At 38.5% G+C, this 24,696-nt stretch overlaps 1 protein-coding gene across 9 annotated transcripts in view; it reads right to left on the reverse strand.

The window, feature by feature from the left end:
- Positions 1–24,696, reverse strand: part of LOC106086741 (diacylglycerol kinase theta) — a 121,468-nt gene that overhangs the window by 53,914 nt on the left and 42,858 nt on the right. The window lies entirely within an intron of this gene.

A 24,696-nucleotide genomic window follows, 5' to 3' on the forward strand; every position in this document is an offset into this window, starting at 1 on the left:
TCTAATTTTCCTAGGCCATCGGCCATCCCCGGCGAACCAACACTCTCTTTAAGAGGTTGGAATAAAAGAAGACACATATTTATTGAGAGACTCTCACTGATAGGGAGAGAGGCTCCCTAAATTGGGCTCGGAAATTCGCTGCACAGGCACCGCAATCAGCCAAAAGGCTGCGGTAACCTGGAGGGCATCCCATGCCTAAAATAACTAGGGAGAACAACACTTAGATGGGTCCAAGAATCTTTGCTAATGTCGCTAGGGACAGTTTGGTGATGGCAGTTGTTGACAAGGGAGAAGAACAGGGCTGCATACCTAGGAATAATTGGAATGGGATAGTCAATGGACTGTTATCAGTATACTGCGATGTCCTTCTGGGTCTCCTCCAGTTTGTGACGATGCAGCCTGGTATCGAGGTCGACACAGACTAATTGGCGATCAACGCTCAATTAAAATGTATCGTTGTGCGCTAAAAAAGACTGGTGAGATCTGGCCAGGTGCAGCACTAGATTTAGTCAAGAAGGAAGATATTCCTTCTCGACCAATGGCGCATGCTTGGATACCAAGGATTCCCTCAGATCCTGAAGCGATACTTGGGAGACTAAAGGAATGTAATCCCAATCTTTCAACCACCGACTGGAAGATCGATAGATTGGATGAGGCTGATGGTGACCGAAGACATGCAGTATTCGTACTAAACTCCGACTGTCTCGCAGACCTCAACAGGTCTGAAGGGGTTGTATCCTACGAATTCAAAAAGTTGAAACTGAAGGTCTATAGAAGCAGTGGTGTTGGTGAATCAGGAGACGACTCAGCAGTTGTTGTTGAACACTTGCCTGAGGAACTATCGACCACATCGCTAAAGTCTGGCGGATTGCAGGAGACTGAAAATCCCGCTGCCACAGTCGAGACAGGAGGGGATGGCATCGAAACGGGACCGAACAAGCCTGTTTGCAAAGTTGGACTGGGATCAAGGTGTGCGCCAGCGGGGAAACACGCAACTCAAAAAGTACTTCGACAGCAGCAGTTAGTGAATCATCTAAGGAGAAATCGTCCACACCGTATCCAGTGTCCTGAGGAAGAGTGATTCCACAGCTTTCTCACCTGCCCCTGGATGCGTACGGAAGCTCATCATGACAAGTTCTAACGAATCTTGTGAGGATGAACTCCTGGTGGAATCAGAAGACGAGGCTAACTCAACGGTGATGGAAGTTCTAAATCCTGACCATGGTCCGGTTTCTACAGATAAATCTCCACCATTGTGATACCGCAGGAACAGGTTAACAGGTTTTAGTTCCTAGCGTTAAACCACTCAGATCGTTTTAAAATGCCCTACATCTTGCAAAGATTCACATCCGCTAAATCAGACAGGTTCTCAAAGAAATGACAACGTAAAGTGGAACTCCAATTTTGAGTAGTTAAATACATTTTTTATATTTAAATAAATTTTATTTTTATGTCTAAATAAATTTATATAAATAGGCTTATATTTCCCGTTAAATTGCAACGCCTTAGAATTGAAAAATCTTCAATTATCTTTATCTTTAAATTTAATTTTCTTTACGTTTCCACTTTAATTCTTAATATAACCTCCAATATTAAATTCCATTCAATTCCTTTTGTGAAGCAAAACCACGTCAAGTGGCTGCAACAAAAATCAAAGGAAAATTGTTGTTTTCGTAGCATGTATTGTACGTACGTACACATTGTACATCGTACATGTCCCCTTGAAGAAAATTGTTGGTAATGAAATAAAATTCAGTTAAAAACACTAATACCCTACTCGAGCTATAATTGGAACAGCCATGAATAAATGACACCAAACTTGTGACGACAACACGAAACTAAACCCAAATGACATACATACACAGCAGACTGTCTACCCGCCGCCCCCTCTCGAGTATGATGAAAGGAAGGTAGGGGCCGACGTTTGGTAACATTTCCGTCATACAGTCAGACCCAAGTGAACTGATTTTAAATTTAGATTCTCTTTATTCACAGAGACTTACAACAACAACAAACACACACACACACATACAAAAGTGTGCAACATGGACTGTATGCAGTTTGAGTGGAGTTTAGGGTTGCCTATGGGAGTAAAATGAAATGAAAAATAAAATAAAATAAAATGAAAAATAAAACAAAATAAAATAAAATATAATAAAACAAAATAAAATAAAAAAATAAAACAAAATATAATAAAATAAAATAAAATAATATAATATAAAAAAAAAAATAAATAAAATAAAATGAAACAATAATAAATAAAATCAAATTAAATAAAAGAACATAGAAAACAAGCAAACAGGCGTTAAGTTCGGCAGGAATATCCACCACCAGTACAAGTAATTGTCCAATTTGTAGAACAAAATATTGGCCTTTTTGGTAGCTGTATCCAAACATAGACCGATCTGAACCATATACGCCTCAGATGTCGAAAAGCCTAATATTAGTCATTGCCATTGGCAAAGACTTTAAATTAAGAGATCGGTCTATTCGGCAGTTATATATATATATCTGAACCGATCTGGCCCAAATAAAAGAGAGATGTCGAAGGGCTTAACACAACTCACTGTCCCAAATTTCGACGAACTCTGACAATAAATGCGACTTTTATGGCCCCTAGACCTTTGATATAGAGATCGGTCTATATGGCAGCTATATTTAAATCAAGACCGATCTGGGTCATATTGAAGACGGATATCAAAGGTCCTAACACAAATCAATGTCACAAATTTCGGCAGCATCAAACAATAACTGTGCGCCCAAAACCTTAAATCGACAGATTGGACTATATGGCAGCCATATCCAAATTTGGACCGATCTGAGCCAAATTGCAGAAAGACGTCGAAGGGCCTAACACAACTCGCTGTCCCAAATTTCGGCGACATTTGGCTATGTGGTAGCCATATTCAAATCTGGACCGAACTGGGTCAAATTGCAGAAAGAAGTCGAAGGGCCTTACACAACCCGCTGTCCCAAATTTCGGCGACATTGGACAATAAATGCGCCTTTTATGGGCCCAACACCGTAAATCGAGAGATCGGTCTATATGGCAGCTATACCCAAATTTGGACCGATCTGGGCCAAATTGAATAAGAATGTCGAGCGGCCTAACACAACTCACGGATAATAAATGTGGCTTTTATGGGCTTAAGAGCTTAAATCGGCGGATTGGTCTATATGGGGATATATCAAGATATATAGGGGGGAAATATCAAGATAAATCGGATGAAATATATGTGTTGAAGCTATATCGAAATCTGGATCGACTTTGATGAAATTTAGCACGCGTACTAGGTTGTCAAATAAAAGACCTCAGCCAAAATTGTAAGGCTCTTACAGCTTTAAAAGGCCTTATGGAAGCTATATCTAAATCGGAACCGATTTTTATGAAGTTTTGCATAGGTAATGGGACGTTAAATAAAACACCTCTTTTAATTTTTTTTTTTTTTTTTGGCTACTACAGACTTAAAAGTCCATATAGGATGAAAGATATATGCGGGAGCTATATCCATATCTGAACCGATTTTGAAGATCTTTTGCACAAGTATTAAACCGTCAAATAAAACATTTCATCCAAAATTTTTTAAATATCGGACCACAACTGTGGCTTCTATAGCCCTAAAAAGCCATATCGGTTGAAAGGAAAGTATGAAAGCTATATCTAAATCTAGAAGTTTTGCACATATATTGAGACGTGAAATCTCGTACTAAATTTTGTAAGGATCGGATCAAAATTGTGGCTACTACAGCCTTAGAAGGCCATATCGAATGAAAGATATATATGGGAGCTATGTCTAAATCCGATGCGCTTTTAAATGCAATAGCGTTCGTCCTTGGGCTGAAAAAAGTGACTTGTGCAAAATTTCATGAAAATCGGACAACAAATGCGACCTGTACCTTGGTCACAAGAATACATGGGTATAGTTCTATCTCCTCTCCTTCTTAGCGTTGCAAACAAATGCACAAAGTTATAATACCCTGTCCACAGTTGCGATGTAGGGTATAAATATATAACGATTTAAATTCTTCCTTGTACAATTTTAGCTTGTGGCAACACTAGTACTGTTCCTCCCTAATTTCACGTGTAGTGTGTGTCATATGCGCTGTGTTCATTCGGAAACAACATTCATGCAATTCTCGAACATCAGCAACTGCAACAAGAAACGAGGCAATCGTATAAACAAGAAAAAAAATAAAAACGAATACTAACAGCAGCATCAGCAACAACCAATAAAGCAAAACTATACTGAATGACATGAATGAGTTCATTCATGACGTCAGTAGAGAACTCGAAAACGTCAGGTCAGCGTCCTAGTTTCTTTCATCCAAAATGAATCAACGGCGGCAACGAAAAGTACGAAAAGCATCGGGCCAATAGAGGAAAAAAAGTGCACACACATCTACACTAAACAATCACGACGACAGCCGACATTCAGCTACGAGCGTGCTTAATTTTTTTTTTGAAATAAACACGTACCAACTCCCGTGTTTATCTTTGCGGAATGCTTCCCAACATCAGCTCTCTTCTTCTTACTCTCTCTCTCACTCTCTCACACACTTTCTCTCAGGGTGCAGCATACATCATAGAATACAGGCCAAATGCATTTCCTTACACTTCATACTTTGTTTGCAAGAGAGAGTGTACGTGTGAATACGCCGCTCACCATTCACCTGCATAGAATAGGGGCCCCACTTAAATAGTCAATTTGTCTTTAAAGCACCACAATGGTATATTTCGATTGGAATTGGTCCATAATTATATCACTCACTGTGTTAACTTATTAATGAAACCAAATTGAAAAGGTATGACTGAAGTGTCCCAGTGCTGTATGGATTGGGAAAGGTGTTGAAGATGCTCTAATTGGCAAATATGCGTCATTAACAAGCATGTGTACACTTGGACTTAACAGGTATATCGATTTGGGTTGCTGAAGAGTGCTAATTTAAATTCCTCGAGAACTCTTGCTTTCAATTTAAGGGCTTTGAAGCCATCATCTCATTGGCTATTAATAATAACAACATAACTACATTTGGCAGGAGAAGGGGGATTTAAGGCCAAAGGTTGTCTAGCGTTCGAAGCCATCAATAGAACTTCCAACACATGCACAGAATCATTGCTATAATATTGGAGCTATATCAAGTTATGGTCCGATTCGGACCATAATTGAAGTGAATGTTGGAGACCATAGTAGAAGTCATTGTGTAAAATTTCAGACAAGTTACAAACAGAATGACGAAATTAGTATACCCCTATCCTATGGTGGAGGGTATAAAAATCTTGGGATCCTACTACCATTCAGCTAAAAATTTACCAATAGTAATTCAGTTTGTATTTGCACTATTTAGTAACAATTAAATCGTGTATTGTTTGAGCCATCTATGTGCTATTGGAGGCCTCCGTAGCACAGAGGATAGCATGCCCGCCTATGACTCTGAAAGCCTTGGATCGAATCCTGGCAAGAATATCGGAAGATTGTTCAACGGTTATTATCCCCTTTGCCATGTAAAAACTTCTCCACAAAGAGGTGTCGCACTGCGGCATGCCGATCGGACTTGGCTATAAAAAGGAGGTCCTTTATCAGTGAACTTAAACTTGATTACGACAGCACTCATTGCTATGCGAAAAATTTGCCCCAGTTCCTTAACCTATTTTAGACAAGTGTTGCATTTTCGCATTACTGACTTGGCGAACTTGGAGGCCACCTTAGCCCAAGGGTTAACATGCCCCCCTATGACGCTGAACGCCTGGTTTGAATTTTCAGCGGTGTTTATGCCCTCCAAATGCTAGCTCACAAGCACCCATGTCTCGGAACCATATAGAAACACGGGTAGTATCAGTGTCTTGTGTAGTGTCATCTTCGTCTGTCGAGAGGTGGTATTGTTTCTAAACTACTTACTTAATCCAAAGTAGCATCAAAGTATTATTCTTCGCTTTAACTCAAAACTAGTGTCATTCCGAGGTAGATAAAGTTGCTGACTATCTCAAAGTTGTGGTTCCCAACTTTCCCCTTTTTCATTATCTGATGGGTAGTACAGGTCATTTTGGGAGTTGACACCATCCATTCCGTTTTATCTCCACTTACTGCCAGACCCATTTTCACTGATTCTCTTTCAATTTTTTCAAAGGCTGCAGTTACTACTTCCGGCGACTTCTTCTCCAGCAGGATATCAAAGTGATCACACGATTTGCTGTCTCCTTGACTGAATCCTTGAGGAACGCGTATCAGCAAGTAGATACCAAACTTACACATGGCCTGAAAACCCTTTGAACGTATAGGACTAACGAAAGCAGCTTTGTAGACAACAAAGAGATCGTAGGTGTTGATTTGTCCTTCTCGGGTCTTTTCCAGGATTTCGCGAAGTGTGAATATCTGGTCTATGGTGGATTTACCAGGTCTAAAGCCACATTTATTATGTCACTGACTTCAGGTTTTAATCTTTCACACAGTACGCTCGAGAGTATCTTGTATGCGATGGGGAGGAGACTTATTCCTCTGTAGCTGGCACATTCCGTCTTGTCTACTTTCTTGTGTATGGGACATAGTATGCTGAGGTTGCAATCATCGGCTATGCGTTCTTCTAGCCAGATCGCGCAGACAAGCTGATACATACGACTTATTAGCGTTTCGCTGCGGTCTTAAATAGTACTGCGGGTAACCCGTCGGCTCCTGCTGCCTTGTTGGTCACAGCTACTTGGACCTCATTCTTACTAGGGGATTAACACTATATACCATCATCAGAAATTGGTTCTGCGATATCCGCAAACGTGGGACATTAGCAGCTGGGTATAATGTTATTTCCATATCCTCAGCACACTATCTGTATATGTATCAGTTAACAGACTTCGATCTTTGTCTCTGCAGAAGGATGTGTCTGTTCCAAAGCCATAGGATTGATGTTTGATTCATTGGTAGAATTTCCGCACTTCACTCTGACTCCCGTACTTCTCAATTCGCTCACACTCACGCCTTTCCATTTCCTTTTTCTTTCTGCGGAATAGATGTTTCTACTCTCTTCTTCCCCTTATTCCGATACCTTCATCTGGAGCGTTTCTAATGATTGCGGGGTCGCTCTGTATGCCGCATTCTTGGCTTCAGTAGCATCTCGACACTCTTGATCGTACCATGGATTTCTTGGGGGAGGCTTTTGGCACCCAAGAAGGGATTTCGCAGCATTTCCACGGAGTGGGCAATGAATTCCCACTGCGCTGTTATACCAACGGCACAAAGAGTGCTTTCATCAGGCAGTTGGGTTAGTCGAGTGGAGTATGCCTTTGCCATCTGCTGCCTTTGCAGCTTTTCAATGTCTAGCTTCTTTGCAGTGTCAGATAGTACTTTTATCGACATACTCGAACGGGTGCAAACTTTTGCTGCAACAAGGTAATGACCCAAATCTATAGATAGAAAGATCGTACATTCAACACGCTAGTTGAATGCCTTCCATCTATCACAACATGATCTTTTTGGTTCCTCGTGTTTTGATGGGGTGACAGCCATATGGCTTTGTGATTTCTTTTTAATTTGAAATCTGGGACTGCTAACTACCACGTTTTTTGCCGCGGCGAAATTTATTAGCCTTAACCCATTATCGGACGTTATTTCGTGGAGGCTAAATTTTCCGACTGTTGGACCAAAGATGTCCTTCTTCGCAATCTTCGCATTAAAATCACCTAGAAAGATTTTAATGTCATGGGCGGGACTGCGGTCGTATTCTCTCTCTAGGCGCTAGTTTTTTACCGCTGAAAAATCTATTAGTTGGACCAAAGATATCTTACTTCCCTATCTTCGCATTAAAATCAGCCAGAACGTTTTTATATGACGGGCAGGGCAGCGGTCGTATTCTCTCTCTAGGTACTGCTAACAATCACGTTTTTTCCCGCGGCAAAATCTATAAGCCTCAACTCATTATTGGACTTTATTTCGTGGAGGCTAAATTTTCCGACAGTTGAACCAAAGATGTATTCCTTTCCTATCTACGCTTTAAAATCTCCCAAAACGATTTTAATATCATGGGTGAGGCAGCGGTCATATTATCTCTCTAGCCGATCGTAGAAAATATCCTTGTTCTGCTCGTCCTTGTCTTCCGTCGGGGCCTGGGCCAGATAAAGCTGATGTCGAAAAATTTTGCTTTTATGCGGATTATGGCTAACCACCGGAGTAAAGCTGGAGACAAGGTGTTTCAGTCTTCGTCTTACCACAAATCCGCTATAGTATAGATCCTCCCCGTTTGGTGTTGTTATGACGCCGTCTGTTTGGTAAAGCTAGCCGCTTGAATTTTGCACAGATACTTAATATTGATGTAGGTCGTTGGGTATTGCAAATGGGATATATCGGTTCAGATTGGGAATGTTGGGAATCCATGGAATGTTGGGATTCGGCCCGGCAAGACTTAGCAAGCTTTTTGTGGGATCGAACATGTATTCCTTCATGTCGCAAGCCACATGCTCCAAGATCCGACGCTCGCCTCCTGCCGCCCTAACCTGAGAATAGACGCTGATGTTGACCATTGGTTATTTGAAGGCTCCAATAACTCGCCTTGTCATCTCGAATATCATTGACACTCAATATTAAAAAAAGAACCAGTGCCACCTGACCACTCACTGAGACTCTCCCCTCATAATCGCTGACGCATTTGCAGCTTCTCCGCATAAAAACGAAGGAGAGATTCCACTATCCGCAACTTGTGCCTGTGTGGTAGCTTTCAGCTCAGCTTCCCGTGAAAGCGACGAGTACCACACAAGTCGGAGTTTAAGGTTCCACCCCATGTGGTGTCCACCGTTATCCCGTGTCGGCATAAAATTAAAGCACATGCAAAATTTTTCCGTGAACATTCGATTCAATATTTAGCTCAATAATTAGGTACCTTATTTTTGTAGCTGAGTCCGAATAGTATTGCGACCCTTTTTCCTAAGGCTGTTAATATAGGCCCACAAAATTCGTTAGCTTACAAAGGTTTCCAACAATAGAGAGGGGAGAATTAACGATGTAATGATTTTCTAATATTTTGCCAGGTGTTCAGCATCATAGAAGATTATGGCAATCTTTTTTTATAAAGTATTTCAAGAAAAATAAGATTTTTATACATCACTCCAAGGAGTCTTCTCCTTTACAAGATCATATAAAGTCTTAAAGTTTTGACCCTCAGCAAGATGGTGTTTGACGTTGAGACGGAGTTTTTAGAATCCCGTCTCTGTAGGGAATTATTATTTAATAGACGAAGCAGGCGCACTGCGTGGGTTGTGCCATCAAAAATGAATTCAGAGGATAACAGCGGGTCGAAAATTATATTTTTTGGAAGAATTTCATCAAAATATCGCTCATTACGCCTAAATTGAGAATCAAATTTCTAAGGTAAAAAAAATATATTTTATTTTGCCGATTTCAAAGATATCGTGACTTTTTCCCTCCTAGACATCAACTACTAGTTTTATTGTTTTTTTTTTCGCATACCCCATTACTATAGTCGCAGCCATTCTTCTTGGTGATTAGGATAAATACATTTCTTTTTGCCCCATAAGCAAACTATTATAAAAATATCTCTAGCTTTCTTTTTTTGAAAATAATCAGATAAAACTTAAATGTTAGGAAAAAGCATTAAACAGCAATAAAAAGTTGAAGGAGAACATTAGCGTAGATACTCACAATACCACACACACACACACACACGCCTAAGATGACTATGTAAGACTGCATATGAGGGGCCAGAGTTTGTGTGTGTGTATGCTGATTTGTGTTCGATACCCTTGCAACGTCAGCAAATGATGCACTTACATGACCAGCAATGGCTTAAGTCTCATGGCAAGTGGCAAATGTTGCAAGGTAAGCAAGTGCCTGCAGGCACCCGGAAATCATTTCAAACAAACATTAGAGTCATTGGTGACGTAAGAAATTCAAAATGGATTATTTTTGGTCCCATCTCAGATAAGAAGCAAACAAATCGAAATTTGTTCTATGTCATATGGCAACATTTGTTTGCCTCTATGAAATTGAACAAAAACTGAAACCTGTTTATGCGACAATATTAAAAACCGCAATGAAAATTCTCGTAAAGGTCATAAGAATCTAAAATTGGTTACATTGTTTGTATGATAGTAAGGGCAGTTTTAAAAATAGTTTTAGACAATTATTGGGTTGCCCAAAAAGTAATTGCGGATTTTTTAAAAGAAAGTAAATGCATTTTAAATAAGACTTAGAATGAACTTTAATCAAATATACTTTTTTTACACTTTTTTTCTAAAGCAAGCTAAAAGTAACAGCTGATAACTGACAGAAGAAAGAATGCAATTACAGAGTCACAAGCTGTGAAAAAATTTGTCAACGCCGACTATATGAAAAATCAGCAATTACTTTTTGGGCAACCCAATAGATGGGATTTAAGCATATTTAGTCTTCATATGTGCTGGATGGGGTTTATATTTTGCAAATACAATAACATCTGTTAGTGATAATTCTAGATACAACAGCTTTTAATGAAAACCAATTTTGGGGCAATATTTTTATACCCGCCACCTAAGAATTAAAAAAATACGAATCTATTCATTCCATTTGTAATATTTGTAATACCAAGAAATATTGATCTGTGACCAGTTTTGCTGTTTGTGGTAAGTTCCTACCAATATTGGTAGGTTTTGATGCTCTTGGTAGTTTGGCAGGCTGACCTCAAATTGTTGGTAGCTTTTTTCCCAAAATTATTTCTCATTCTGTTTTCGTTTCTGTGTATTCGTTAAGAGTGCAGAATAAAACCATGGATGTCGAGGTGCAAAATACTATTACAACGGGTCTCACTACTTCAAATTTCAGGAAAAAGGGTGTAAGTTCTAATTTTAAGTAAAATATGCGGGATTTGTGGGTTTCATGCCATCAATCGTGAAACAAGGCTTTGTAGCAGCTGCATGCAAATAGATTCAGATCTGGTCGATAATTGGATTTTGGGGTTCCTTATTTTTTATACCCACCCCTATAGGATGGGGGTATACTAATCCAGTCATTCCGTTTGTAACACCTCGAAATATTCTTCTAAGATCCCATAAGGTATATATATTATTGATCGTATATATATTCTTGACGTTCGTCGATCGATCTAGCCATGTTTGTCCGTCTGTCGAAATCAAGATAGCGGTCAAGAGCGTAAAGTTAGTCGCTCGATTTGACTTCTTGATTGAATTCTGTGTCCGAAAAATTCGTTTCGAGATAGAGAAACGCCGAGAACTGGCGTTTTTGAAAATAGGGTAAGAGGAGGATTAACCCATTGAAGTTTGGATCTTAGATCCACTTCATTTTCTTGGTTTTTGGTGTTGGATTGGAATAGCCAAACTCTTAGCCCCGAAAGTGGATATCAGATTCATACTTTACTCCCAAAAAACACACTTGAGCTGCATATTGCTATAGTTGAAATATATGTGTGGTTAAGGGGGAGTTTATGACGTGAGGCGTCCCTGAAGCACATGTCCATAAAACAGATATCAGATTTCAGCCCCTTTTTGCCATAGTCCACAAATGTGTCCAAGCTGAGGAGTATGTAGGGTCGTGCGGCCACCCACGCACTAAGCCCTGAAAAAATTACAGCATCGTACTGTTCCCTAAATTTCTTTTTATTTGAGTCCCAATCGCCATTGGTTTAGGAGTAGTTTATACGGTTAGTCGACCCCAAACACTTGGCCGCAAAATTTGATATCAAATTCGTTTTCTACTATCACATAACTATTATTTGCGCCTCTTATTGCCATAGTAAGCAAACATGGCCGGTTTGAAGGGAGTTTAGGAGGCGGACCCTGAAATAATGTAAGCATCATGCTGTAGTACGATTTTGTTTTAGCCCCACAATGTCAAGCATTTTGAAAATGGCGATCAAGATATTCAGGGCTACGGGTCTCGTGTGTGGTCTGTCCCAAATGTTTATAACAAATTCGTAGCTAACTCCCATAGACCTTTAATTTGAAACCCATTTTGTTCGTTGAACATACATGCCCGTTTTGGGGGTTCGTATAGATGGGGAGGCCCCGTAAACATCCTAGAAAATTCTAATAACAGATGTGTACTCAACTTTCAAACACCTTTCATTTTATACCCAAACTGTCCCAATCGGTTAATATGTTCTGTTGAGTGGATTTTGGTGTGGAGAAGCCTCAGACATCAAGGTATACATTTTTATATGAGCTTTCTACTGTACTTTAAAAAAACTTTCATTTGCTATAAATGTCCTGCTGGGGGTTTTTGTGTGGTGGGGAAGCCCCTCAGATACCAAGGAATAAATTTTACGTCAGATTTGTATCCTACTTTTAAATACCTTTCATTTGATACCCATATTTCCCAAAGCGGTAAAAGTGTCCTGTTGGGCGCCCCGGTAGCCGAGTTGGTAGTGTGCTTGGATTACCAGTGCAGGGGTCGTGGGTTCGATTCCCGCCAGAAGACTTGGTCTGTTGCTAGTGTGGTATCACAATGAACTTAAAATTGTCCAAGTGAGTCTGTGAAGGACTGCCATTTTTACCTAACCTAACCTGTTGGGTGGCGTTTTTGGGCGTGGGGGATCTCCCGCTACTTAGGGTGACATTTTTGTGCCAGGTTCGAATTCTATTGTCCCAATAGGTTAACATATCCGTACGGGTAGGTTGTGGGAAGAGGCTTCCCCACAGGTTATTTGATCCCAATATTTTATACCAATTTCTTGTTTTTGAGGTACCATAAGATGGAATACAATATTTTGCTTAAATTGGCGCACCCATCTCCCAGATCTGACGATTTTGAAAATAATGTTAAGGGGAGCGTCCGTCGCCCCTTCGCATACCAAAAATGTAGTACACTATTTTCACCGGGGGCTTAAACTCTACCAACTGTGAAAATTTCATGAAAATCGGTTCAGCCTTTTTGAGTCTATACGGAACAGACAAACAACTAACAAACAAACAATCAAAGCGGAACAATTTCAATTTTATTTAATAGATTTTATTTATTTTTTTTTTTTTTGGTTACTTGAATGTTATAAAAAAATTCTTACATTTCATCCAAAAGTATTTTGAAACATTTTTTTTTTTAATGCTAACACATTTTGGTAAGGGTTATAAAAATGTCTACCGATAATGGACCATCAGAGCGTATGATGAATATTTTGCTCGCTATGAAGATATTCTTCATACGCACTAGTGTTCTTCACAAGTAACTATCCTAAAATACTACAGTACATTTTCTTGTTTAAATTTATTCCTTCAATTTCAACATTTTTTTCAACACTTGACCTTACAAACGTCCCCTAAGGCCAAAAGCAAACCAAGCAACCACTCAAAAACTTCTCTTGAATGGATATTAAACTATTATGATAAAATTTAATGAGATTCTTAAATAAAATAAACCATTCATTCATTGTGTATCCATCCAATGTAGCATGTGTAAATACCGATCTAAAAATAGACGAACATAAAGAAAACAATGCACGAATGACACGATTTTGTGTCTCATTGTTTCATAGCTCACATGTATAAACGAGTGCTTATGTGTGTGTGTGTGTGTGAGTGTGTGCATGCCAACATTTTCGTAGCTGTGGGCGAGTTTAGCTTTTGTTTAAAATTTCACACAATCACATACAAACACACAGACACGAACGTTAACTCCATTAACCATTAACGTATGACATGCTGCAGAATGGTTTGAAAACAGGTGAATGAAAACATGCATACAATCATCAATGGGCTAAATCTGTATATAAACCCATACACTAGTACACTGACAAAGTGCAGCAAACAATATGCTGCATGTATGTGTGCACATCTATCCCTTACCGTTATTATAACAATATAATAATAAATGATGACCTCCCCCGTATTCAATGGTATTGTGCTCTCGTTGGCACTTGTCTATGAAATCTCTAGAAATCGTTATGAGTGAAAGTTACACCGAAAGAAATGAATTGGATAGAAAAATTATATACAGACGGACGGGCAAACGGACTGAAGAACAGATAGACTGGCAAACGGACTGAAGAACAGATAGACGGACGGATGCATCCAACCTAAGATGTAAAGTTCATGTACATGACAGAACTGTTGAAGAGGTGTTGCAGTGTCTACCTATAAGTATGCAAAATTGTGGCTCCTAAGCGGGTAAAGTATCTTGCACATGGTCAGTAACCGTTGATTGGTAGCATCTGTTTTTTACATACGCGAGCAAAATGCAGATGCTAAAACCACAGTTGTAAAACAACTTTAAAAACTCCCAAAGTGTCGACAAAAACCCCCAAAATTCCTTAAATAGAAAAATAAATTCAAAAGAATAGATTTACTAGCTGAACCGGCCCAGCTCAGCTGCGCCTTCTTTTATTTTATATGGAACAAAGATATCCTTTGAATATTTTTTTCGACAATTAAATCGCTTTTAGTGAAATACCATGACTAACAGTATAACAATATAAATGCTTCATCGGAATCCCATATAATCTTTATTGGTTTATGAATTCGCTGGGAGGGTTTAAGGTCATTTAAGTTTGGATGTTAGACGTACTCCATTCTAAAAATACTTTATTTGCGCCCGTTATTCTCATGGAAATTCTGGGAGTGGGAAAGCCCCCAGGGTGGTGATTGGTGCGTTTAGGGGGTGGTGTAGACCCCAAGAAACGTGGTCCTGAAAGTCGGAATGAATTTCGTGCTCTACTCCCAAATACCTTTCATCTAAGCCCCATATTGCTATGATTGGCCAATATGTATGTCCCATTTAGGGGTGTTTTCGGGTGTGAGGTGGTCCTACAGACACTTAGCCCGGAAAACAATATCAGCATCGTGCTCTACTCCCAAATACCATTTATTTAAACCCCATATTGCCATTGGTTTAAGGGGAGTTTATGTGATGAGGCGTCCCCCAAACACTTGGCTTCGAAATTTCTTATCAAATTCGTTTTCTAAGCTCAAATACCTTTCATTTAAGCCATATAGTGCCATGGTCGGTAAATTTTTACTCTTTTGGGGTTGCTTTGGAGAAGAGGCCGTATCCCAAATACATGGTCCCACATTTGGTTATCAGATGGCCAGTAAATAATTTCTGTTTTTGGGATGTTTTCGGGGAAGGGGTAGACCCCAGAAAATTGGTCCCGAAAGTGGGTAGCAATTTCGTGCTTTACTGTCCAAAACCTTTCATTTAAGTGCCAGATTGACATGGTTGATATATATGTCAGATTTGGGAGTGGGGTGGTCCCCCAAACACTTAGTCATGCAAATATATGAGCATTGTGCTCAACTCTTAAATATCATTTATTTAAACCCCACATTGCCATTGGCCTCAAAATTATATATCAAATTCGTTTTCTCTTTTCAAATACCTTTCATTTAAACCCCTTATTTAAAAACATAGCAACTATGTTCGGTTTGGGGTATGAGCCTTAAAAACTATCAAAATCAACGCGCTATTTGGGCGGTGTTATGGGTGTGGGGTGGTTCCATAGACACGTTTTCCCAAATATTGATATCAGATTCGTGTTTTACTCCCAACTTTTCTATTGAGCCCCATATTGCTATGGTCGTAAATTTGTCCCCTTTGGGGGTGTTTTTAGGAAGGGGCTGCCCCTCAAACACTTGGACACGTCAGTAGTCCTAAAATGGGCTTAAATTCGATTACGATATTCAATTATTCAATGTTATGATCAAACCTGTTCTAAGGCTATCAATCTAAACCAAAACAAATCATCTTCGTAATTGGACATTTCGATTTTGGGGTAAAATTGGAAATAAAGAAATTAATGAAAGCCATGAACATATTACCCGCAACGTGTATACATTTGGTTTTGTATACAAGAAGGGGTTATTAACTACATATCATTTTGCCAGCGAACAGTTCTATATAGAGGAACTAGCCCATCCAAAGAAACTGACCAACAACCGCTGCTCATACTCACATCCACAAATGTCGCTACATCAACAATTTTGAACAAATTTTGATAAATTAAAAAAATACAAATTTTAAAAAATAAATTAAAAAAATTTATACAAAAAAATTGAAAATTCAAAAAAAAATACATGTTGTTTACAGAATTAGCTTTAATTTTAAGTTTCAAACACAAATGAAAAATTTCCAAAAATCCAAAATACCACGTTTTTTTCTTTATTTCTCTACCCACCTTAATGTTTCTCTATCATAACTAGCCGAAGAGTATTTATTCAAAATCGTTTCAAAATGATTTCAATATGTTTTATTACTCATATGAATGAATGAATGCGTTCGTTTGTGTGTGTTTGTGTGTAATTGTGTGGCTGTCTTTAGTTTTTTTTTTTTTTGTACGACGATGAGTCCAACGAGTGCGTTTTGTCAGTGCTCACGCTGTATTTACGCACTTTATATCCTTGAGTATGCGCGAACGCTGACGCTTGAAATAATGATGATGATGATGGAGATGAGGGCGATGTTCGTTTTGATAGTGGTGGTCATCACAGATGAATGCATGGACACTCAAACGCACTCATATACACAAAAAAGCAAACAAAAAGTTTGAGCGACAATAGACAACAGAAACTTAAGATTTTTTTGATCATTTTGGCTTTTTCAATTTCAAATGATTTCAAGATTTATGTTATTTATTTTTTATTGAAAGCTTATAAATGTTGCTCTTTGTGTATTTTTTCTTTCTAATTACATGCACACACATACACACCCCACACACACACTCGTGTTAGTGTGGGTCTCCCCATATGTTGGAAAGAGGTCTCGTGTGTTCGTGTTTTTTTGTCTTGCAGCTTTTCGTTGGTCGAATTGTTGGCCATAAAAATTGGCTTTCGATTTTTGTTCAAGTTTTTCTTTCTTTGCCTCTATTAAATCATCGACATTAAACGTCATGTTCGTCTTCACATATCAATTTGGTTTTTAGTGTTTATTGTTGTTGTTATTATTCTTTTATATATTTTTTTCGATTGTTTATTTAAAGTGGTGATCATTTAATGTTCCAATTTTCCCCATAATTTTTCGTTTTTTTTTTCTGTTCAAAAAATCCAATTAATGAAGGGATGTACCATTATAGAATTAGAATTTTAGGATTGAATGTTCTTTTTATGGCTTGTTTATGCTCTAAATAACAGCCCCGAATTTCTTCATTTAGAAAAAAAATATCTTGTTTTGGGGTAAGGCAAATTGTAAATCAAATTTTTAATTTTATTGAAATTAGAAATTAAGAGGCGTTAATTTTTTGCCTGGGGCGAAGAAGATAAAAAAATACAAAACTAGCATAGTTGGAAGGGACGGCCTTAAATTTATTTTATGTAAAATACCAAACCCTTTGTTAGGACCACGATTGTTCGTTTCTTCAAAGCAACTATGACCAAGTAAAAGCGTCTAAAAGTTCAGATGGGCCCAATCTTATATATCCTCCACCATGGATCGCATTTGTCAAGTTCTTTGGCCAATATCTCTTTATAGACAAACAAACGACAATGGATAAGTATGGCTATGCTATTTCAGCTATGCCATGTTATGAACTGATTGAGCCCATATTTGGTTTGGCTGTTGGAGAACAAAGTGGAATTCATTGTGCAAAATTTCATTGGGAGATCCGTTTATGTGGGAGTTATATCAGGTTATTAACCGATTTTAACTATACTTGACGTAGTTGTTAAAGGTCATAGAAGAAGTCGTTTTGCAAAATTTCAGCCAAATCGGATAATAATTGCTCCCGCTAGAGGTTCTATCGGCTAATAGAAGGATCGGTTTACATTGGAACTACAATATATCAGGTTGTGAACCGATTTGGGCAATAATTGGCGCAGTTTTTGGCGGTCAAACCAAAACAATTCATGGAAATTTCATCCAAATAATAATTGATAATAATTGCGCCCTCTAGAGGCTCACGAACCGTACTTGACTCAGTTGATAGAATTTAGAACAAAACTCTTCATGCCAAATTTCGGCCATATCAGATAAAAATTGCGCCATCCAGCGGCTCAAGAAGTCTAGATCCAAAATTGATTTATGTGGAAGCTATATAGGGTTATGAACCGATTTGTTGTTAATGGTCAAACCAAAACACTTTATGCAAAATTTCAGCGAAATCGAATAATAATTGCGCCCTCTAGAGGCTCAAGAAATCAAGGTTCGAAACCGGTTTATATGGAAAATATATCTGATTATGAACAGATCTGCACCATACTTGGCAAATTTGTTGATGGTGGAACACACTTCATTCAAAATTTCAGTTCAACCATACAATAATTGCGCCCTCTATCGGCTCCAAAACTCAAGATCCAAAATCTGTTTATATGGGAGCTATATCAGGTTATAAACCGATTTGGATCATACTTGGCACATTTGTTGACGGTCAAACTAAAACACTTCCTGCAAAATTTCAGTTCAATCAGATAATAATTGCGCCCACTAGCGGCTCAAGAAATCAAGCCCCAAAATCTGTTTACATAGAAGCTATACAGGTTATGAACCGATTCAGACCATACTCGGCACATTTGTTGATACTCAAACTAAAACACTTCCTGCAAAACTGCAGTTCAATCAAATAATAATTGCGCCCTCTAGCGGCTCAAGAATTCAAGATCCAAAATCGGTTTATATGAAAGCAATATCAGGTTACGGACCGATTTGGACCACACTTGGCAGAGTTATTGGAAGTAAAAATTAAATGCTTGATGCAAAATTTTTGCCATATCGAATAAGAATTGCGCCCTCTAGAGGCTAAAGATGTCAAAATACGGTTGGTTTATATGGCAGCCATACCAAAACATGGACCGATTTGGCCCATTTACAATCCTAAACGACCTGCACTAATAAGAAGTAACAAATGTAGATTTGCCCATGAACATTCCATTAAGGAACAGGGGCAAACTTCCCAAATATCAATGAGTTCTGTCCGACTCAAGTTTTAAGCTCAATGATAAGGGACCTCCATTTTATAGCCGAGTCCGAAAGGCGTGCCGCAGTGCGACACCCCTTTGTAGAGAAGTTTTTACATGGCTGCCATACCAAATAGTAAAGTACCTCCCAAATGTCGCCAGCATTAGGAGGAGATAGCCACCGCTGAAAATTTTCATGATGTTCTCGCCAGGATTCGAACCCAGGCATTAAGCGTCATAGCCAGACATGCTAACCTCTGCGCTACGGTGACCAAATAAGAAGTATTTATGCCCATAGCTTTACTTTTTCGAACGTTTGCGTGCTTTCGACAGACATACAGACAAACGGGCGGACATGGCTAAATCGACCTAGGATTTCAAGACGATCAAGAGTATAAACACTTTGTTGGGTCTCAGATCAATATTTCGACGTGTTTCAAGCGGAATGACGAAATTGGTATACCCCCGCCCTACGGTGGAGGATATAATTAACTACATTTCTGACTTTGAAGAATAACTTAGTGGTTATGAAGGCCGAAGGAGTGAAGCGCGAAAATGGATTATCAATCAGTAACTCCAAATCAAGCAAAAGAAGGAATTGTTGAATGTTTTTCCCAAAATTTGATTATTTTTTGGAAATTTGTCCAACATTTAAAAATTTTTTTAAAAATTTAATGCCTATAGAAAAATTTTTTTAAAGTTTTGTTTTTATAAAAAAAAATGTTGGTAAACATTTTTCTGACATGACAAAATTTTGACAAGTAAAACTTTGAAATGTTGGTGAAAATTTTTACCAACACCTTTATACCCACCACCATAGGATGGGGGTTTACTAATTTAGTCATTTCGTATGTAACACCTCGAAATATTCGTCTAAAATCCCATGAAGTATATTTATTCTTGATAATCTCAACGTTCTGAGTCGATCTAGCCATGTCCGTCCGTCCGTACGTCTGTCGAAATCACGATAGCGGTCGAATAATAGTGATGTAGGCCGTTGGGAATAGCAAATGGGCCATACCGGTTCAGATTTAGATATAGCTCCCACATAAACTGATCTCCCGATTTGACTTCTGGATACCTTACAAGCCACAATTTCTTCCGATTTGGCTGAAATTTTGCATGCTGGGTTCTGTTATGACTTCCAACAACTGCGCCAAGTACGGTCCAAATAGGTCAAGAACCTGATATAGCACTCATATAAACCGATTTGACTTTTTAACCCCTGGAAGCCCCAATTTTCATCCGATTTGTCTGAAATTTTGCACATTGTTACGACTTTCAACAACTGTGCCAACTGCGGTCCGAATCGATCTATAACCTGAAATAGCTCCCATATAAACCGATCTCAGGATTTGACTTTTTGAGCCCCTGGAAACCTCAAATTTCATTCGATTTGTCTGTAATTTTGCACGTAGTGTTCTGTTATGACTTCCAAAAACTGTGCCAAGTACGGTCGAAATCGGTCTATAACCTGATATAGCTTCCATACAAACTGATCTCCCGATTTGACTTCTGGATCACTTACAAGGCGTAATTTTTTCCGATTTGACTGAAATTTTGCATGCGGTGTTCTGTTACGACTTCCAACAACTGTACCAAATGCGGCTCAAATCAGTCTATAACCTGACACAGCTCCCTTGTTAACCGGTCTCTCGATCATCCATGTTCGGTTTCTAGAAACCTTAATTTTGACAGAAGTTTGGTATTTAGAATAAAATTATACCCTTCAACTAAATTTATTTTGTGTAAATTTTTAAGCAGAATCCTTTGTGGTGGGTTCCCATTATTGGGACCGATCGAACTTGACACGTGTTGACTTGTTTTTAATTTTCATTCTATAGATACCTTTGTCTAAACAAGCCATAATTACGTTTAACTATAAGATCTGTGCCCAATGATTTACTCATCCTCTTTAAGCAGACCAGCTGACGCATCTCCCACTGTGGTATTTACATTGAAAATTGGTTTTGTTACGTCATTTGATCTCATCTACGAAATACGAATGAGCCACATTGTAATAACAATAACATCATATTTGGTTTGGTTTGGTTGGGTTGGGTTATTACCAAATTGTTCACACCATTATCACTTCTCACAAAGTTTATTTCATTCATAAGCGTGTATTTAAAAACAATAACAACAACACCATAAACGTTTAGATATTTTGCGTAAATCCCATGATAAACGTCCTCAATTCCTTTCCAGTACAAAGTACAAATATCACAATTCAAAAGAAATAAACGGATGAACCAATTCTGCTAAGATTCACTCACCCACACACATTCTAGCACATGCACACGCACCACTCACTATCTCTGTTATTGTGGCACATGGCACAAGTCTTTAAGAAATATGACGGATGCTGTTTTAATTCATTTAGTAGGGCGCGAGAGAGAGAGAGAGAGAGTAAGAGAGGAGGGAGATGAAAAAAGATATTTTCTTAGGGTAAACAAACTAGTGTGACGAAGGTAGCCGACTCGGGCCATGCAGTAAACACTGAGCAAGCGGAAGTGAATGCAATCATATCTTCGTATTAGATCGAATCTCTCTTGACAAGAAGAAGGCACTCTCGAAGGTTTGTTTATAAAATGTAGACGTGCTGCTGCTAACATTGGTGTGGTAAGACAATTTGTCTAGGGGGGCAAATAATATTCAATTAATAGATTAATTTAGAAAACTTAAACACTTTATGGAGAGGGGAATTTAAACCACAAGACGGACAAACATATATGATAAAAACGTTATCAGCACTGCTATAGGAATTCGCCAAAAAATTAATTTTGTTATAGAATTGAGTCTTATAGCAGACTAGCCATACGTTCCCTATACATTTATAGATAATAGCTGAAAAGGGGCCGCTCCGCTGCGCCTTCTTTCACTCTCTTATTATATCTGAGCCATATACTGCCACGGTCAGGGAAAAATTCCTGTTTGGTGGTGCTGGTATGGCCTTTCAGATATTTCGCCCCAATGTGGATACTATATTGGTGCTCTACGCCCAAACTTCTTACATTTGAGCCTTAAATTGCTATGGCCGGTGAATACGTCCTGTATAAGGGTGTTTTTGGTGGTGAGGTGGATCCCCCTGTATCTGATTCGTGCTCTAGTCTTAAATACCTTTCTTTTGAGCTTAATATTGTCATTACTAGCCTATATTTCCATTTCTAAACCAAATTTCTTTTTTCGAGTTATTATAAACAAAATAAATTTCGCTTAAATCGCCCCACCCATCTCCGAGATCAGGCTTTTTGAAAAAAGGGTGAGGGGAGGGTCCGCCCATTAAAGTTTGAATGTTAGATCTACTTCATTCTCTTGCTTTTGGTGGTGGATTTGAGTAGCCAAACCCTTAGCCCCGAAGGTCGATATCAGATTCATACTCTACTCCCAAAAACCACATTGGAGCTACATATTGCTATAGTCGATTTAAATGTGTGATTAAGGGGGAGTTTATGAGATGAGTCGTCCCTGAAATACTTGCCCATAAAGCAGATATCAGATTTGAGCCTCCTTTTGACATAATCCACAAATATGTCCAGTTTGAGGGATACGTAGGGTGGTGGATTTGAGTAGCCAAACCCTTAGCCCCGAAGGTGGATATCAGATTCATACTCTACTCCCAAAAACCACATTGGAGCTACATATTGCTATAGTCGATTTAAATGTGTGATTTAGGGGGAGTTTATGAGATGAATCGTCCCTGAAATACTTGCCCATAAAGCAGATATCAGATTTGAGCCTCCTTTTGACATAATCCACAAATATGTCCAGTTTGAGGGATACGTAGGGTGGGACGGCCACCCACGCACTTAGCCCTGAAAAATATCAGCATCGAGCTCAACTGTTGATTTTCATTTTATTTGAGCCGCAACCGCAATTGGTTTAGGGGGAGTTTATGGAGTGACTCTACCCCCAAATACTTGGCTTCAAAATTGAAGATCAAATTCGTTTTCTACCGCCAAATACCTATCATTTGCGTCCCTTATTGCCATAGTAGGCAAACATGGACATAGCTCCCATTTATATCTTCCATCCGATATGGTCTTTTAAGGCCTTTCATTTGATACCCATACTGTCCCAACCGGCAAATACGTCCTTTTGAGGGGTTTTTGGGAGGTGGGGGGCGCCTCAAAAACCATGGAATAAATTTTTATAGTAACTTTTTTACTATAACTTCGTTTTGATATCCATATTGTCCCAATCGGTTCAGATGTTCTGCTGGGATGTTTTGCGGGGTGGGAAGGCCCCTCAGACACCAAGGAATCAATTTTTATGTCAGATTTGTATTCTACTTTTAAATACCTTTCATCTGATACCCATATTGGTCAAAGCAGTAAAAGTGTCCTTTTGGGTGTTTTTTTGGGGTGGGGAACCCCCCCACACTAAAGGTGACATTTTTATGCCAAGTACGTACTCTACTCTTAAATACCTCTCATTTGATACCCATATTGCCCAAAGCGGTAAAAGTGTCCTGTTGGGTGGTTTTTTTGAGGGTGGGGTATTTCCCCGACACTTAGGGTGCCATTTTTATGCCAAGTTCGTACTCTACTCATAAATATCTTTCATTTGATACCCATATTGTCCCAATCGGTAAATATGTCCTGCTGGGGAGTGTGGGGGGGGGGGGGGGGGGGTGGACGCCTCAGACACCAAAATAAGAACTTTTATGTTAGATTTGTGTTCTACCTTTAAATACCTTTCATTTGATACCCATATTGCCCAAAGCGGTGAAGGAGTCCTGTTGGGGGGTTTTTTGGGGATGGGGGACCCCCCGAACACTTTGGGTCAAATTTGTATACCATGTTCGTACTCTACACTTCAATACCTTTCGTTTGATACCCATATTGTCCCAATCGGTAAACATGTCCGTTCGGGTGGGTTTTGGGATAGGGCGTCCCCCAGGGTATATGACCCCAAAATTGTATATCAATTTCGTGTTTTTGAGGTACCATAAGGTGACAGATCTGGCATTTTTAAAAATGTAGGTAAGAGGGAGGGTCCGCCCCCCTCGGATATCGAAAAATGTAGTACCTATTTTCACCGAGGGCTCAAACTCTACCATCTGTGAAAATTTCATGAAAATCGGTTCAGCCGTTTTAGAGTCTATACGGAACAGATAAACAAACTAACAAACAAAGCGCAACAAATTAATTTTTATATAATAGAAGAGTAGAAGAAGAATATCGTCAAAAATAAACTTTCATACAAAATTTCGTTGAAAATTGATTTTTAAGAATTTCTTACAAAAATTATTACAGATTTTACCCAAAAAATTCTTTTTTAAATCCCATTTATTAAATCTCACTCACTTAATACAATTTATTTTTTTATTTATTTTTTTTTTTTTTTTTGAAAAAATATCTTCAAAATTCATTTCATAATGTTTGATGACCCCCCCAGCATCCTCTTACTACGCTCCTTTCTATTATTGACCCGACGAGGTTTGTTGGTGATGATTAAGAGATACATTTTGGTTTGCAATTACGTTGTAAACAAAGTAATTACGTTGTAGCAGGGTGTATTAACACTTAAAATTTTATCTTTAAAACAAAACAATCGCAATTGATTGTAAAGAACCATTCATAAAAATTAACTCATTCACTAAGGGCGATTAAGTGATCACAACAACTTTTGAATCCGTTCTAGCGTAATTTTACTATAAACAATAACAGTACAATTTTTATTGAATTTGTAGTGTAATTTTAACAAATTATTGATAGATTTATAAAGGTCAGCACTTAAAAATAGCAAAAGGGATTCATACAAACATGTTTATTACATATGTTCTTTGTTGTTTGGTTTTTCTAAAAAAAATCTTTATGTTCATAGAAAATTTTGTCATAATTTCATTTTCAGAGAAATATTCGTAAATTAAATTATAAAAAAAATTT

This window comes from Stomoxys calcitrans, chromosome 2 (assembly GCF_963082655.1).
Source record: "Stomoxys calcitrans chromosome 2, idStoCalc2.1, whole genome shotgun sequence".
Taxonomy (NCBI): Eukaryota; Metazoa; Arthropoda; class Insecta; order Diptera; family Muscidae; genus Stomoxys; species Stomoxys calcitrans.